The sequence below is a fragment of the Mesoplodon densirostris genome, chromosome 15 (assembly GCF_025265405.1).
Source record: "Mesoplodon densirostris isolate mMesDen1 chromosome 15, mMesDen1 primary haplotype, whole genome shotgun sequence".
In the NCBI taxonomy this organism is placed as follows: domain Eukaryota; kingdom Metazoa; phylum Chordata; class Mammalia; order Artiodactyla; family Ziphiidae; genus Mesoplodon; species Mesoplodon densirostris.
The window spans coordinates 1,836,203-1,844,946 of record NC_082675.1 but is presented as its reverse complement, the minus strand read 5'-3'; the positions used below and the strand labels follow the sequence as shown (position 1 = coordinate 1,844,946).

The 8,744-nt window shown below is 48.9% G+C and overlaps 1 long non-coding RNA gene across 1 annotated transcript; it reads right to left on the bottom strand.

The window, feature by feature from the left end:
* Nucleotides 1–1,711: 1,711 nt before the first annotated feature.
* On the bottom strand, nt 1,712–8,205 carry LOC132502873 (uncharacterized). Its single transcript, XR_009534536.1, has 3 exons — nt 7,124–8,205; nt 6,516–6,726; nt 1,712–3,889 (listed from the first exon to the last, which is right to left on the bottom strand). It is a non-coding gene; the product is annotated as an uncharacterized LOC132502873 (long non-coding RNA).
* Between the last annotated feature and the right edge of the window lie 539 nt (nt 8,206–8,744).

The window sequence follows — 8,744 nt, the reverse complement described above, 5'->3', positions numbered from 1 at the left end:
ACACCAGAAGCAACTAGAGTGTGAGGGCGGAGTCCTGACACATCCAAGGCAGGGAAAGAACCACCCAGTTCTCTGAGAGAGAACAAATCTCAGAGCACACACAAGGCTGGGAAGAGTTCCTGTCCCGCCAGCTTCTAGGAAAGGAAAGGAAAACTGCATAGTTTCTGGGCATGAGGTAAAGTACTCAAAAGAATTTGCTTCAGAAATGGTACAAAGTTGGACTTAGACCTAAAAGCTGCTCTAATTTTGCCTAAAAACTTGAAATCAAGACCCAAAGGGGTTAAATTTTTCCAGATAACTGAATACATCCCAGAACACAGCTTGAGAATATTTATAGGATACAAAAATATCCAACAATCAACAATGTAAAGTTTACAGTGCTTGGCGACTGATGAAAAACTACAAGATACGCCAAGAAGTGGGACAAATGTGACCCATAATATAAGGAGAACATTGATCACAATCCAGAAAATGACACAGACAGAATGATTAGAAAATGATGTTAAAATACTTATTGGAACCACATTTCATTTGTTCAAGATGGTATATATACCTCGTACGATCATCCCAGTAGAATCCTGGTGAGCATTTGACAAAATCCAATAGCCATTCCTGATTAAAACTGCCAGCAAACTGGTACTAGAAAGGAATTCCCTGGGCTGGTCATATATGCCTTAATTGTGTCAAGGTATGTTCTCTCTATATCCATGTTGAGAATTTTCTCATGAAAGGAAGTTGAATTTTGTCGAACATTTTTTGGCATCTATTGAGATGATCATATGATTTTTATCATGCCTTTTGTTAATGTGGTGTATCACCTTGATTGATTTGTAGATATTGAAACATCCTTGCATCCCTGGAATAAATCCCACTTGATCATGAGCCCTTGAAGGTAAGGTTGAATTCAATTTGCTAACACTTTATGGAGCACCTTTGCATCTGTGTTCATCAGGGATGTGGGCCTAGACAGTGGACCCTTGACCAACACAGGTTTGAATGGCACGGGTCCACTTATATGCAGAATTTTTTCTTTTTTTTTGAAAATAGTTTGATTTATTTTTTCCTTCCAGTTTTATTGAGATATAATTGACATACAGCACTCCATAAGTTTCAAGTGTTCAGCATAATGATTTGACTTACATACATCATGAAGATTATCACAATAAGTTTGGTGAATCTCATATAGATACAAAATTAAAGACATAGAAAAAAATTTTCCTTGATGAGAACTCTTAGGATTTACTCACTTTACTTTCATATAGAATGTACAACAGCACTAATTATATTTATCGTGTTGCACATTACATCACTAGTACTTATTTATCTTATACCTGGGAGTTTGTACCTTTGACCACCTTCATCCAAGTCCCCCTCCTCCCACCCCTTGCCTCTGGTAACCACAAAACCGATCTCTTTTTCTCTGAGTATTTTTTATTTGTTGGTGTTTGAAGTATAATTGACCTACTACACTATGTCATTTTCTGTTACACGCATAGTAATTTGATATTTCTATACATTTCAAAATGATCACCGTGATGTCTAGTTACAAATATGTTGCCATACAAAGCTATTGCATAGTTGCTGACTACACTCTCCACGCTGTACGTTTCATTCCTGTGACTCACTTATTTTGCAACTGGAAGTTTGTACCTCCTAATCTCCCTCACCTATTTCTTCCCTCCCTCCATGCCCCTCCCCTCTGGCAACCACCTGTTTGTTCTCTGTATCTATAACTGTCTCTGTTTTGCTATATTTGTTTATTTAGTTTGACTTTTAGATTCCGCATGTAAGTAAAATCATAGAGTATTTGTCTTTCTCTGTCTGACTTGTATCACTTAGCATTATGCCCTCTGGGTCTATCCATGTTGTTGCAAATGGCAAGATTTCATTCTTTTTTTTTTTTGGCCATACCTTGCGGCTTGCAGGATCTTAGTTCCCCGACTAGGGATTGAACCAGGGCCCTCGGCAGTGAAAACGCAGAGTCCTAACCACTGGACCGCCAGGGAGTTCCCAAGATTTCATTCTTTTATGGCTGAGTAATATTCAATTATATTGGGTTGGCCAAAAGTTTCATTCAGGTTTTCCATAAGATGGCACAGAAAAACCCGAATGAACTTTTTGGTCAAATATATATATATATATATATATATATATATATCTCCCACATCTTCTTTATCCATTCATCCAGTGATGGGCACTTAGGGTGCTTCCGTATTCTGACTCTTGTAAATAATGCTGCAATGAATATATAGAGGTGCATATATCTTTTCTGATTAGTGCTTTTGTTTTCTTTGGCTATATATCCAGGAGTGGAATTGTGAAATCATATAGTAGTTCTGTGTTTAATTTTTTGAGGACTCTCCGTACGGTTCTCCATAGTTTATATTGCAGTTTACGTTCCCACCAACAGTGCCTGAGGCTTCCCTTTTCTCCGCACCCTTGCCAACACATCTTTCTTATCTTTTAGAAAACAGCCACTCTGACGGGGCGTGAGGTGTTTTGGTTGGCGTGGCCGGCCCGTGGTCTGGTTGGTTGTCAGGCCCTGCCTTGTGTGGAGGCTGCAGACCCCGGGGGATCCTGGGGCTAACGCTAGCCCACTGGTGGGCAGGTGTGGGTGCTTGCAGAGCTGGGGGTCCCAGATCTAGTGTCAGCCTGCTGGTGGGCAGGGATGCTTCCTGACGTGGCTGGCCGAGGGGTCCGAGGTGTCTCACAGCTCGTCTGGGCCTGCTGTGGGGCAGGGCCAGGGCCCAAGGTCTCTGACTGCAGGGCCCTGGGGTCCTGGAGTGGGTGTCGGCAGGCTGATGTGTGGGACTGGCCCTCGACGCGGCTAGGGCAGCAGGGTCCAGAGCTGGTGGGGGGGTGTCTGGATCCCGAGGTGGCTGGCTGAGGGACCCGAGGGGTCCTGGGGCTGGTGCCCACCCACCGGGGGGCGAGGCCAGGTCTGGAGCTAGTGCTGGCCTGCTGGTGGGTGGTGCTGGGTCTTGACAGCTGGCTGTGGGACCCTGGGGTTCCCCCCCGGGCTTGTGTCATTGACCTGGTGTGCCGTGCCAGGTCCTGGGCCCTCCGGTGGGCTGGGATGGGTCTCAGCGTGGCTGTGAGCTCAAGGGGTCTTAAGGCAGCCAGCCTGCTGGTGGAGGGCGGGCTATATCAGTGCCCAGTTAGATGCTTGGCCTGAGGCGTCCCAGTTCTGCTGCAGGTCAGGTCCTGGAGCTAAGGTAGGACGACTAACAATGCCACTCGTTAACACCAGCGTCCACTCGGTGGAGTGCGCTTCCCCCCAGACGGCTGTGCCAGTGTCTGTGTCCCCAGGGGGAGCGCCCATGATCAAGATCTCCAAGATCAGCAGGTAGGGCTGACCCAGGCTCCTTTCAAACTCCCCCTTCTGCCCCGGGTCCTGGAATGACTGAGGTTCTGTGTGTGCCCTTTAAGAGTGGGTCTCCTGAAGGTAAAGCCCCACTGGCCTTCAAAGCCAAAGGCTCTGGGGGCTTGTCTTCTTCGTGCGGGAACCCAGTACGGGGCTCGGACCCCTTGCTCCTTGGGAAGAACCTCTGCAGTTGTAGTTATTTTCCCGTGTGTGGGTCGCCCGCCTGGGGGTGAGGGACAGGGGAATTGACTGCAGTGTGTCTCCACCCCTCGCACCCATCTGGTTGTGGTTCCTTCTCCCTGTCTTTAGTTGTAGCAGAGCTTTGCCGCTGCATTCCAGTCTTGCTCATCGATAGCTGCTCTGTAGTTTGTTGTGATGTTGGTGCCCGTGAGAGGCGGTGAGCTCAGGGTCTCGCTACTCCACCATTCTGGCCAATCCCTCTCCGAATTTTTTTCAATAAATATATTGGAATATTTTTTTGAGATTTGCGACAATTGGAGAAAACTTGATGATAAACCCTGTAGCCTAGAAATATCAAAAAAAGAAAAACTTAGGTATGTCATGAATGCATAAAACATATGTAGATGCTAGTCATCCTTATTTAAACTGAGTGGTATCTGATATAAAATTACTAACGTGCTAGTTTCCTACTGCTTTAAAACTTTGAGTCTGCAGCGTGACCCTCCCTCTCATAACTGGAGAAACTGCATGTCAGCCTATCATCCAGGTAAGAGGTTCTTAAAAAATGTAACAGGGCTTCTCTGGTGGCTCAGTGGTTGAGAGTCCGCCTGCCGATGCAGGGGACACAGGTTCGTGCCCCGGTCCGGGAGGATCCCACATGCCGCGGAGCGGCTGGGCCCGTCAGCCACGGCCGCTGAGCCTACACGTCCGGAGCCTGTGCTCCGCAACGGGAGAGGCCACAACAGTGAGAGGCCTGTGTACAGCAAAAAAAAAAAAAAAAGTAACAATGTTTCTAATACTGTGTTATGAATATGACTGTAATGCTGTAGGTCGTAAAAATTTTATAATGATTCATTCGTTAGTGTGTAGGCTGGACTACCATGAAGCAATTACACTGATCACACTAGGTGACCATAAAGCATATTGCAGCTTCTTCATTATCAAGGCCTGAACTGTTATATCTGTAAATAAGTGTGGATATCTTTTTCACGTTATCTTTTCACTTTTTTTAATACACTTTTTTAAAATTAATTAATTTATTTATTTATTTTTGGCCGTGTTGGGTCTTCGTTGCCGCGTGCGGGCTATCTCTAGTTGCGGCGAGCAGGGGCTACTCTTCGTTGCGGTGCTCAGGCTTCTCATTGCGGTGGCTTCTCTTGTTGTGGAGCACAGGCTCTAGGTGCGTGGGCTTCAGTAGTTGTGGCACACGGACTCAGTAGTTGTGGCTCACAGGCTTCAGTAGTTGTGGCTTGCAGGCTCAGTAGTTGTGGCACACGGGCTTAGTTGCTCCGCGGCATGTGGGATCTTCCCGGACCAGGGCTCGAACCTGTGTCCCCTGCATTGGCAGGTGGATTCTTAACCACTGGGCTACCAGGGAAGTCCTACCTTTTCATTTTTTTTTTTTTTTTTTGCGGTACGCGGGCCTCTCACTGTTATGGCCTCTCCTGTTGCGGAGCACAGGCTCCAGATGTGCAGGCTCAGCAGCCATGGCTCACGGGCCCAGCCGCTCTGCGGTATGTGGGATCCTCCCGGACCGGGGCATGAACCCGCGTCCCCTGCATCAGCAGGCGGACTCTCAACCACTGCGCCACCAGGGAAGCCCCCTTTTCACTTTTGATGTCAAGTGTTAGTAACACATAACCTCTATAGTGTTTTGTATCATATAAGGCAACATTGGTGTAAGTACTGGCCGACAGATGGACATTCATCTCATAAACAGATGATGTAAACTTACAGTGTTAACACAGTCAGTACTGTAAATGCATTTTCTCTTGCTTATGATTTTCTTAATAACACGTTCTTTTCTCTAGCTTATTTTAAGAATACAGTATATAATACACATAACATACACAATATATGTTAATCGACTTCGTGTTTTCAGTAAGGCTTCCAGTCAACAGTAGGCTATTAGTAGCTAAGTTTTTGAGAAGTCAAAAGTTATATGTGGATTTTTGACTGGGTGCAGGGGGCGGAGTTGGCACCCCTGACGAGGGTCAGCTGTGACTTTCTTTTCCTGTCATGTCCTCATCTGGCTTTGATATCAGGGTGACGCTGGCCTTGTAAAATGAGTTCAGAAGTGCTCCCTCCTTTTCTATTTTTCAGAAGAGTTTGAGAAAAATGGGTGTTAATTCTTCTTTAAGTGTTTGTAGAATTCACCAGGGAAGCCATCTGGTCCTGGACTTTTCTTTGTTGGGAGGCTTTTTTTTTTTTTTTTTTTTTTTGTGCGGTACGCGGGCCTCTCACTGTTGCGGCCTCCCCCGTTGCGGAGCACAGGCTCCGGACGCGCAGGCTCCGGATGCGCAGGCTCAGCGGCCATGGCCCACGGGCCCAGCCGCTCCGCGGCACATGGGATCCTCCCAGACCGGGGCACGAACCCGCATCCCCTGCATCGGCAGGCGGACTCTCAACCACTTGCGCCACCAGGGAGGCCCTGTTGGGAGGCTTTTGATTACCGATTCAATTAAGAAACTTTGTCATGATTGGTGTGTTCAGATTTTCTGTTTCTAAAACACCTAGGGTACAGTTGAATGTAGAAATGCCCAGACTCCACCCCATACTTAGAATCTTCAGAGGATGGGTCTAGGAATCTGTCCTTTTAAAAAGTCCACTAGGGCTGCCCTGGTGGTGCAGTGGTTAAGAATCTGCCTGCCAATGCAGGGGACACGGGTACGAGCCCTGGTCCGGGAAGATCCCACATGCCACGGAGCAACTAAGCCCGTGCACCACAACTACTGAGCCTGCACTCTAGAGCCCACGAGCCACAGCTATTGAAGCCCACGTGCCTAGAGCCAGCGCTCCACAACAAGAGAAGCCACCGCAATGAGAAGCCCGTGCACTGCAACGAAGTGTAGCCCCTGCTCACCATAACTAGAGAAAGCCCGTGCACAGCAACGAAGACCCAACACAGTCAAAAATAAATAAAAATTTTAAGTGTCAGCTTAAAAAAAAAAGTCCCCTAGAATTACCTTACCATCAGTCAAGTTTGGAAAATCACTAAGATGGTTCTCTTCTATCCAGAATGATGAAGTACTTATTTCATCAGACAGTTTGCCAGTGGTTGTGTGCACCACCGGGCCTGTGCATGGTGTCCTCGTGTGGTGAACCTGTGCAGGGCTGTAGCTCCACCTGTTTCATAAGCAGATTCAGATCCACCATGTCTCCCGAGGCCAAGAAACAAAATTCTGTTAAATAAAAGGAAAACCTTGCGAGTGATCTCTTTAAAGTTTAAATGATCTATGTAAGTACACTACGCAAAGCCCCCTGAGAGTGAAACCCAGCCTTCCCATGGTCAGCCCTGCAAGGACCCCTGACTTGGCCGGTGCTTCCCTCCTGGACTCTCTCCCTCTCTGGCCTGTTCCCTGGTCCTCAGATGCACCCGCCTCCTGGATCCCCGGGGCCTTTGCTCTGCTGCTTTTCTCTGCCTGGTCGATGTTTCCCTGTAATCTCTCTCTCTCTCTCTCTCTCTCTCTCTCTCTCTCTCTCTCTCTCTCTCCCTCCCTCCCTCCCTCCCTCCCTCCCTCCCTCCCTCCCTCTCTCTCCCTCCCTCCTTAGTGGCTTAAGATAAATTTAGTCTCTTACAGTTCCGGAGGTCACAGTCAAAAGTCAAGGGGTTGGCAGGTCTGCAATCCTTCTGGAGGCTTCAGGCGGAAAGGTTTTCTTGCCTTTTTCAGCTTCAGGAGGTCCAGTCCCTTGGCTTGTGGTTGCCCCCTCAAAGCCGTCCGACCTCTGCTTCTGTCCTCACATCTCTGACTCTGACCTTCCCCCTCCCTCTCACAAGGACCCCGTGATGACACTGGGGCACCAGGATGGTCCAGGACCCTCTCCCATCCCGAGCTCCTGGCTCAGTCTCACCTGAACTGGCCTTTCACCCCAGTGAATTCCACAGGTTCAATTAGGATGAGAGCACAGACCTCCTTGGGGGCACAGCGGGCACTTCCTCAGCTTGTGTGGTACCCCGCCCCCGCAGGGAGCTTCCAGCCCCGTAAAGGCTTCACACTGGGCTCCTTCTTGGGATCCCAGACTCAGGCCGTGCGGCATCTCAGAGGGGCGCCTCCGTGACTCTGGGCCCCTCGGCCCGGTCACCCTCTACTGTAGCAGCTTTTACTGCGGTCCCTCCTGGTCTTGTATTTGCATGTATCCACTTAATGCTGTGTATTGAGCACCTGTGTCAGACCCTGTTGCAGACACTCAGGACCATCGGTGAGCAAAGCAGAAGTGCCCGTCCTGGGGGCCTGGACTGGACCGTCAGGCGTCCATCTACTTCTTCCAAGTACCTAGTGTCCCATCCCATGGGTGCAGAGCCCTCTATCCCGTTCAGTTACGAGTCGCTCAGGCAGTTACTGGATGAATTCCCCTAAGAGCCACCAGGGGGCACTCACGCTCCACGCTTGTGGGCACACACAGTGAGAATCTGTTCAAAACAAAACAAAATTGTCCACGATAATCACCCCTCCAGTTTACCGTCTGGAAAGGGGACATGAGTGAACCTCCTGTTATGAGTGACCGCAAAACGGATTTGTAAGCTATTAGGGAAAAGAGGCCACCCAGGTGTGTACCAGGGGACAAGTGCAGTTTGGCTGCCTGGGCTGGACCAGAGGACCACGTGCCTTTTGGTGTCAGTCTCCTTAGAGTCTCCTTAGCTCTTTCCCAGGTTGTTTGTTCACCGCCGGGACCACTGTCAGCGCTCCAGAGCACTGGGACTCGGGGTGGGCTGGGTGGGACAGGCTGATGTGTCTTCTGAAATGCCAGGCAGAGGCACGGGTGACCAGAAATGCTTTACACTCGGCTGCTTGGGCTGAGGACCTCCAGGGAGGGAGGGGGTGAAGCCCGGGGCTTGGCGTGCAAGGCTGGAGCCGAATTCGAGCCGAGGCTGGTCCTCTGATGCTTGCAGTCACACACACCACATCGCAGGGAGGTTTTCAGGCAGATGATCATGCCCTTTGGACCTGCGTCCTGACATAATTTAATGTTCTAAGCCTAAATGAGATTATGTCTCTGGCAGACTAAGGGCTGAAAATAAAAAGTCAGTCCAGCGAGCCAGGCTGGGCAGCAGGGCTTAGGGGAGCAAGTTAACAGTGGAAGCGCCGGGTGAATGTCTGAAGCTGGAAAATCCTTTGAGGAGTCAGGTGCTTTGTAGGACGACACAGCTGTCTCTGCCAAAGGCTGCTGCTCTGGGGATTCCTAAGACCTTAGAGGTTGT